This window comes from Chlorocebus sabaeus, unplaced genomic scaffold, assembly GCF_047675955.1.
Source record: "Chlorocebus sabaeus isolate Y175 unplaced genomic scaffold, mChlSab1.0.hap1 unalloc_scaffold_33, whole genome shotgun sequence".
Lineage (NCBI taxonomy): Eukaryota > Metazoa > Chordata > Mammalia > Primates > Cercopithecidae > Chlorocebus > Chlorocebus sabaeus.
Genome location: NW_027327626.1, coordinates 1530501 through 1540008, shown reverse-complemented (window position 1 = coordinate 1540008; position 9508 = coordinate 1530501).

Genomic DNA, 9508 nt, shown 5'->3' with positions numbered 1-9508 from the left:
ACAAGAACAGCCTTAGCGAATGGCTTCTTGAAGGGAAAGATGTAACTATGTGAGATGAATTAACAGAACACAGAGCAGTATCTCAGAAAGCTTCTTTCCAGTTTTGAACGGAAGATATTTCCCTTTTCACCATAGCCCTCTATGGGCTTCCAAATATCCCTTTGCCAATTCCACAAGAACAGCCTTAGCGAAAGGCTTCTTGAAGGGAAAGATGTAACTCTGTGAGATGAATTAACAGAACACAGAGCAGTTTCTCAGAAAGCTTCTTTCCAGTATTGAACGGAAGATATTTCCTTTTTCACCATAGCACTCTATGGGCTTCCAAATATCCCTTTGCCAATTCCACAAGAACAGCCTTAGCGAAAGGCTTCTTGAAGGGAAAGATGTAACTCTGTGAGATAAATTAACAGAACACAGAGCAGTTTCTCAGAAAGCTTCTTTTCAGTTTTGATCGGAAGATATTTCCTTTTTCACCATAGCCCTCTATGGGCTTCCAAATATCCCTTTGCCAATTCCACAAGAACAGCCTTAGCGAAAGGCTTCTTAAAGGGAAAGATGTAACTCTGTGAGATGAATTAACAGAACACAGAGCAGTTTCTCAGAAAGCTTCTTTCCAGTTTTGAACGGAAGGTATTTCCTTTTTCACCATAGCCCTCTATGGGCTTCCAAATATCCCTTTGCCAATTCCACAAGAACAGCCTTAGCGAAAGGCTTCTTGAAGGGAAAGATGTAACTCTGTGAGATGAATTAACAGAACACAGAGCAGTTTCTCAGAAAGCTTCTTTCCAGTTTTGAACTGAAGATATTTCCTTTTTCACCATAGCCCTCTATGGGCTTCCAAATATCCCTTTGCCAATTCCACAAGAACAGCCTTAGCGACAGGCTTCTTGAAGGGAAAGATGTAACTCTATGAGATGAATTAACAGAACACAGAGCAGTTTCTCAGAAAGCTTCTTTCCAGTTTTGAACGGAAGATATTTCCTTTTTCACCATAGCCCTCTATGGGCTTCCAAATATCCCTTTGCCAATTCCACAAGAACAGCCTTAGCGAAAGGCTTCTTGAAGGGAAAGATGTAACTCTGTGAGATGAATTAACAGAACACAGAGCAGTTTCTCAGAAAGCTTCTTTCCAGTTTTGAACGGAAGATATTTCCTTTCTCACCATAGCCCTCTATGGGCTTCCAAATATCCCTTTGCCAATTCCACAAGAAGAGCCTTAGCGACAGGCTTCTTGAAGGGAAAGATGTAACTCTGTGAGATGAATTAACAGAACACAGAGCAGTTTCTCAGAAAGCTTCTTTCCAGTTTTGAACGGAAGATATTTCCTTTTTCACCATACCCCTCTATGGGCTTCCAAATATCCCTTTGCCAATTCCACAAGAACAGCCTTAGCGACAGGCTTCTTGAAGGGAAAGATGTAACTCTGTGAGATGAATTAACAGAACACAGAGCAGTTTCTCCGAAAGCTTCTTTCCAGTTTTGAACGGAAGATATTTCCTTTTTCACCATAGCCCTCTATGGGCTTCCAAATATCCCTTTGCCAATTCCACAAGAACAGCCTTAGCGACAGGCTTCTTGAAGGGAAAGATGTAACTCTGTTAGATGAATTAACAGAACACAGAGCAGTTTCTCAGAAAGCTTTTTTCCAGTTTTGAACGGAAGATATTTCCTTTTTCACCATAGCCCTTTATGGGCTTCCAAATATCCCTTTGCAATTCCACAAGAACAGCCTTAGCGAAAGGCTTCTTAAAGGGAAAGATGTAACTCTGTGAGATGAATTAACAGAACACAGAGCAGTTTCTCAGAAAGCTTCTTTCCAGTTTTGAACGGAAGATATTTCCTTTTTCACCATAGCCCTCTATGGGCTTCCAAATATCCCTTTGCCAATTCCACAAGAACAGCCTTAGCGAAAGGCTTCTTGAAGGGAAAGATGTAACTCTGTGAGATGAATTAACAGAACACAGAGCAGTTTCTCAGAAAGCTTCTTTCCAGTTTTGAACTGAAGATATTTCCTTTTTCACCATAGCCCTCTATGGGCTTCCAAATATCCCTTTGCCAATTCCACAAGAACAGCCTTAGCGACAGGCTTCTTGAAGGGAAAGATGTAACTCTATGAGATGAATTAACAGAACACAGAGCAGTTTCTCAGAAAGCTTCTTTCCAGTTTTGAACGGAAGATATTTCCTTTTTCACCATAGCCCTCTATGGGCTTCCAAATATCCCTTTGCCAATTCCACAAGAACAGCCTTAGCGAAAGGCTTCTTGAAGGGAAAGATGTAACTCTGTGAGATGAATTAACAGAACACAGAGCAGTTTCTCAGAAAGCTTCTTTCCAGTTTTGAACGGAAGATATTTCCTTTTTCACCCTAGCCCTTTATGGGCTTCCAAATATCCCTTTGCCAATTCCACAAGAACAGCCTTAGCGAAAGGCTTCTTGAAGGGAAAGATGTAACTCTGTGAGATGAATTAACAGAACACAGAGCAGTTTATCCGAAAGCTTCTTTCCAGTTTTGAACGGAAGATATTTTCTTTTTCACCATAGCCCTCTATGGGCTTCCAAATATCCCTTTGCCAATTCCACAAGAACAGCCTTAGCGAAAGGCTTCTTGAAGGGAAAGATGTAACTCTGTGAGATGAATTAACAGAACACAGAGCAGTTTCTCAGAAAGCTTCTTTCCAGTTTTGAACCTAAGATATTTCCTTTTTCACCATAGCCCTCTATGGGCTTCCAAATATCCCTTTGCCAATTCCACAAGAACAGCCTTAGCGAAAGGCTTCTTGAAGGGAAAGATGTAACTCTGTGAGATGAATTAACAGAACACAGAGCAGTTTCTCAGAAAGCTTCTTTCCAGTTTTGAACGGAAGATATTTCCTTTTTCACCATAGCCCTCTATGGGCTTCCAAATATCACTTTGCCAATTCCACAAGAACAGCCTTAGCGACAGGCTTCTTGAAGGGAAAGATGTAACTCTGTGAGATGAATTAACAGAACACAGAGCAGTTTCTCAGAAAGCTTCTTTCCAGTTTTGAACGGAAGATATTTCCTTTTTCACCATAGCCCTCTATGGGCTTCCAAATATCCCTTTGCCAATTCCACAAGAACAGCCTTAGCGAAAGGCTTCTTGAAGGGAAAGATGTAACTCTGTGAGATGAATTAACAGAACACAGAGCAGTTTCTCAGAAAGCTTCTTTCCAGTTTTGAACGGAAGATATTTCCTTTTTCACCATAGCCCTCTATGGGCTTCCAAATATCCCTTTGCCAATTCCACAAGAACAGCCTTAGCGAATGGCTTCTTGAAGGGAAAGATGTAACTATGTGAGATGAATTAACAGAACACAGAGCAGTATCTCAGAAAGCTTCTTTCCAGTTTTGAACGGAAGATATTTCCCTTTTCACCATAGCCCTCTATGGGCTTCCAAATATCCCTTTGCCAATTCCACAAGAACAGCCTTAGCGAAAGGCTTCTTGAAGGGAAAGATGTAACTCTGTGAGATGAATTAACAGAACACAGAGCAGTTTCTCAGAAAGCTTCTTTCCAGTATTGAACGGAAGATATTTCCTTTTTCACCATAGCACTCTATGGGCTTCCAAATATCCCTTTGCCAATTCCACAAGAACAGCCTTAGCGAAAGGCTTCTTGAAGGGAAAGATGTAACTCTGTGAGATGAATTAACAGAACACAGAGCAGTTTCTCAGAAAGCTTCTTTCCAGTTTTGAACGGAAGATATTTCCTTTCTCACCATAGCCCTCTATGGGCTTCCAAATATCCCTTTGCCAATTCCACAAGAACAGCCTTAGCGAAAGGCTTCTTGAAGGGAAAGATGTAACTCTGTGAGATGAATTAACAGAACACAGAGCACTTTCTCCGAAAGCTTTTTTCCAGTTTTGAAAGGAAGATATTTCCTTTTTCACCATAGCCCTCTATGGGCTTCCAAATATCCCTTTGCCAATTCCACAAGAACAGCCTTAGCGAAAGGCTTCTTGAAGGGAAAGATGTAACTCTGTGAGATGAATTAACAGAACACAGAGCAGTTTCTCAGAAAGCTTCTTTCCAGTTTTGAACGGAAGATATTTCCTTTTTCACCATAGCCCTTTATGGGCTTCCAAATATCCCTTTGCCAATTCCACAAGAACAGCCTTAGCGAAAGGCTTCTTGAAGGGAAAGATTTACCTCTGTGAGATGAATTAACAGAACACAGAGCAGTTTCTCAGAAAGCTTCTTTCCAGTTTTGAACGGAAGATATTTCCTTTTTCACCATAGCCCTCTATGGGCTTCCAAATATCCCTTTGCCAATTCCACAAGAACAGCCTTAGCGAAAGGCTTCTTGAAGGGAAAGATTTAACTCTGTGAGATGAATTAACAGAACACAGAGCAGTTTCTCAGAAAGCTTCTTTCCAGTTTTGAACGGAAGATATTTCCTTTTTCACCATAGCCCTCTATGGGCTTCCAAATATCCCTTTGCAAATTCCAAGAGAACAGCCTTAGCGACAGGCTTCTTGAAGGGAATGATGTAACTCTGTGAGATGAATTAACAGAACACAGAGCAGTTTCTCAGAAAGTTTCTTTCCAGTTTTGAACGGAAGATATTTCCTTTCTCAACGTAGCCCTCTATGGGCTTCCAAATATCCCTTTGCCAATTCCAGAAGAACAACCTTAGCGACAGGCTTCTTGAAGGGAAAGATGTAACTCTGTGAGATGAATTAACAGAACACAGAGCAGTTTCTCAGAAAGCTTCTTTCCAGTTTTGAACGGAAGATATTTCCTTTTTCACCATAGCCTTCTACGGGCTTCCAAATATCCCTTTACCAATTCCACAAGAACAGCCTTAGCGAAAGGCTTCTTGAAGGGAAAGATGTAACTCTGTGAGATGAATTAACAGAACACAGAGCAGTTTCTCAGAAAGCTTCTTTCCAGTTTTGAACGGAAGATATTTCCTTTTTCACCATAGCCCTCTATGGGCTTCCAAATATCCCTTTGCGAATTCCACAAGAACAGCCTTAGCGAAAGACTTCTTGAATGGAAAGATGTAACTCTGTGAGATAAATTAACAGAACACAGAGCAGTTTCTCAGAAAGCTTCTTTTCAGTTTTGATCGGAAGATATTTCCTTTTTCACCATAGCCCTCTATGGGCTTCCAAATATCCCTTTGCCAATTCCACAAGAACAGCCTTAGCGAAAGGCTTCTTAAAGGGAAAGATGTAACTCTGTGAGATGAATTAACAGAACACAGAGCAGTTTCTCAGAAAGCTTCTTTCCAGTTTTGAACGGAAGATATTTCCTTTTTCACCATAGCCCTCTATGGGCTTCCAAATATCCCTTTGCCAATTCCACAAGAACAGCCTTAGCGAAAGGCTTCTTGAAGGGAAAGATGTAACTCTGTGAGATGAATTAACAGAACACAGAGCAGTTTCTCAGAAAGCTTCTTTCCAGTTTTGAACTGAAGATATTTCCTTTTTCACCATAGCCCTCTATGGGCTTCCAAATATCCCTTTGCCAATTCCACAAGAACAGCCTTAGCGACAGGCTTCTTGAAGGGAAAGATGTAACTCTATGAGATGAATTAACAGAACACAGAGCAGTTTCTCAGAAAGCTTCTTTCCAGTTTTGAACGGAAGATATTTCCTTTTTCACCATAGCCCTCTATGGGCTTCCAAATATCCCTTTGCCAATTCCACAAGAACAGCCTTAGCGAAAGGCTTCTTGAAGGGAAAGATGTAACTCTGTGAGATGAATTAACAGAACACAGAGCAGTTTCTCAGAAAGCTTCTTTCCAGTTTTGAACGGAAGATATTTCCTTTTTCACCATAGCCCTTTATGGGCTTCCAAATATCCCTTTGCCAATTCCACAAGAACAGCCTTAGCGAAAGGCTTCTTGAAGGGAAAGATGTAACTCTGTGAGATGAATTAACAGAACACAGAGCAGTTTATCCGAAAGCTTCTTTCCAGTTTTGAACGGAAGATATTTTCTTTTTCACCATAGCCCTCTATGGGCTTCCAAATATCCCTTTGCCAATTCCACAAGAACAGCCTTAGCGAAAGGCTTCTTGAAGGGAAAGATGTAACTCTGTGAGATGAATTAACAGAACACAGAGCAGTTTCTCAGAAAGCTTCTTTCCAGTTTTGAACCTAAGATATTTCCTTTTTCACCATAGCCCTCTATGGGCTTCCAAATATCCCTTTGCCAATTCCACAAGAACAGCCTTAGCGAAAGGCTTCTTGAAGGGAAAGATGTAACTCTGTGAGATGAATTAACAGAACACAGAGCAGTTTCTCAGAAAGCTTCTTTCCAGTTTTGAACGGAAGATATTTCCTTTTTCACCATAGCCCTCTATGGGCTTCCAAATATCACTTTGCCAATTCCACAAGAACAGCCTTAGCGACAGGCTTCTTGAAGGGAAAGATGTAACTCTGTGAGATGAATTAACAGAACACAGAGCAGTTTCTCAGAAAGCTTCTTTCCAGTTTTGAACGGAAGATATTTCCTTTTTCACCATAGCCCTCTATGGGCTTCCAAATATCCCTTTGCCAATTCCACAAGAACAGCCTTAGCGAAAGGCTTCTTGAAGGGAAAGATGTAACTCTGTGAGATGAATTAACAGAACACAGAGCAGTTTCTCAGAAAGCTTCTTTCCAGTTTTGACCGGAAGATATTTCCTTTTTCACCATAGCCCTCTATGGGCTTCCAAATATCCCTTTGCCAATTCCACAAGAACAGCCTTAGCGAATGGCTTCTTGAAGGGAAAGATGTAACTATGTGAGATGAATTAACAGAACACAGAGCAGTATCTCAGAAAGCTTCTTTCCAGTTTTGAACGGAAGATATTTCCCTTTTCACCATAGCCCTCTATGGGCTTCCAAATATCCCTTTGCCAATTCCACAAGAACAGCCTTAGCGAAAGGCTTCTTGAAGGGAAAGATGTAACTCTGTGAGATGAATTAACAGAACACAGAGCAGTTTCTCAGAAAGCTTCTTTCCAGTATTGAACGGAAGATATTTCCTTTTTCACCATAGCACTCTATGGGCTTCCAAATATCCCTTTGCCAATTCCACAAGAACAGCCTTAGCGAAAGGCTTCTTGAAGGGAAAGATGTAACTCTGTGAGATGAATTAACAGAACACAGAGCAGTTTCTCAGAAAGCTTCCTTCCAGTTTTGAACGGAAGATATTTCCTTTCTCACCATAGCCCTCTATGGGCTTCCAAATATCCCTTTGCCAATTCCACAAGAACAGCCTTAGCGAAAGGCTTCTTGAAGGGAAAGATGTAACTCTGTGAGATGAATTAACAGAACACAGAGCACTTTCTCCGAAAGCTTTTTTCCAGTTTTGAAAGGAAGATATTTCCTTTTTCACCATAGCCCTCTATGGGCTTCCAAATATCCCTTTGCCAAATCCACAAGAACAGCCTTAGCGAAAGGCTTCTTGAAGGGAAAGATGAAACTCTGTGAGATGAATTAACACAAAACAGAGCAGTTTCTCAGAAAGCTTCTTTCCAGTTTTGAACGGAAGATATTTCCTTTTTCACCATAGCCCTTTATGGGCTTCCAAATATCCCTTTGCCAATTCCACAAGAACAGCCTTAGCGAAAGGCTTCTTGAAGGGAAAGATGTAACTCTGTGAGATGAATTAACAGAACACAGAGCAGTTTCTCAGAAAGCTTCTTTCCAGTTTTGAACGGAAGAAATTTCCTTTTTCACCATAGCCCTCTATGGGCTTCCAAATATCCCTTTGCCAATTCCACAAGAAGAGCCTTAGCGACAGGCTTCTTGAAGGGAGAGATGTAACTCTGTGAGATGAATTAACAGAACACAGAGCAGTTTCTCAGAAAGCTTCTTTCCAGTTTTGAACGGAAGATATTTCCTTTTTCACCATACCCCTCTATGGGCTTCCAAATATCCCTTTGCCAATTCCACAAGAACAGCCTTAGCGACAGGCTTCTTGAAGGGAAAGATGTAACTCTGTGAGATGAATTAACAGAACACAGAGCAGTTTCTCCGAAAGCTTCTTTCCAGTTTTGAACGGAAGATATTTCCTTTTTCACCATAGCCCTCTATGGGCTTCCAAATATCCCTTTGCCAATTCCACAAGAACAGCCTTAGCGACAGGCTTCTTGAAGGGAAAGATGTAACTCTGTTAGATGAATTAACAGAACACAGAGCAGTTTCTCAGAAAGCTTTTTTCCAGTTTTGAACGGAAGATATTTCCTTTTTCACCATAGCCCTTTATGGGCTTCCAAATATCCCTTTGCAATTCCACAAGAACAGCCTTAGCGAAAGGCTTCTTGAAGGGAAAGATGTAACTCTGTGAGATGAATTAACAGAACACAGAGCAGTTTCTCAGAAAGCTTCTTTCCAGTTTTGAACGGAAGATATTTCCTTTTTCACCATAGCCCTCTATGGGCTTCCAAATATCCCTTTGCCAATTCCACAAGAACAGCCTTAGCGACAGGCTTCTTGAAGGGAAAGATGTAACTCTGTGAGATGAATTAACAGAACACAGAGCAGTTGCTCAGAAAGCTTCTTTCCAGTTTTGAACGGAAGATATTTCCTTTTTCACCATAGCCTTCTATGGGCTTCCAAATATCCCTTTGACAATTCCACAAGAACAGCCTTAGCGAAAGGCTTCTTGAAGGGAAAGATGTAACTCTGTGAGATGAATTAACAGAACACAGAGCAGTTTCTCAGAAAGCTTCTTTCCAGTTTTGAACGGAAGATATTTCCTTTTTCACCATAGCCCTCTAAGGGCTTCCATATATCCCATTGCCAATTCCAAGAGAACAGCCTTAGCGACAGGCTTCTTGAAGGGAAAGATGTAACTCTGTGAGATGAATTAATAGAACACAGAGCAGTTGCTCAGAAAGCTTCTTTCCAGTTTTGAACGGAAGATATTTCCTTTTTCACCATAGCCCTCTATGGGCTTCCAAATATCCCATTGCCAATTCCACAAGAACAGCCTTAGCGACAGGCTTCTTGAAGGGAAAGATGTAACTCTGTGAGATGAATTAACAGAACACAGAGCAGTTTCTCAGAAAGCTTCTTTCCAGTTTTGAACGGAAGATATTTCCTTTTTCACCATAGCCCTCTATGGGCTTCCAAATATCCCTTTGCCAATTCCACAAGAACAGCCTTAGCGAAAGTCTTCCTGAAGGGAAAGATGTAACTCTGTGAGATGACCTAAGAGAACACAGAGCAGTGTCTCAGAAACTTCTTTCCAGTTTTGAACGGAAGATATTTCCTTTTTCACCATAGCCCTCTATGGGCTTCCAAGTATCCCTTTGCCAATTCCACAAGAACATCCTTAGAGAAAGGCTTCTTGAAGGGAAAGACGTAACTCTGTGAGATGAATTAACAGAACACAGAGCAGTTTCTCAGAAAGCTTCTTTCCAGTTTTGAACGGAAGATATTTCCTTTTTCACCATAGCCCACTATGGGCTTCCAAATATACCTTTGCCAATTACACAAGAACAGCCTTAGCGAAAGGCTTCTTGAAGGGAAAGATGTAACTCTGT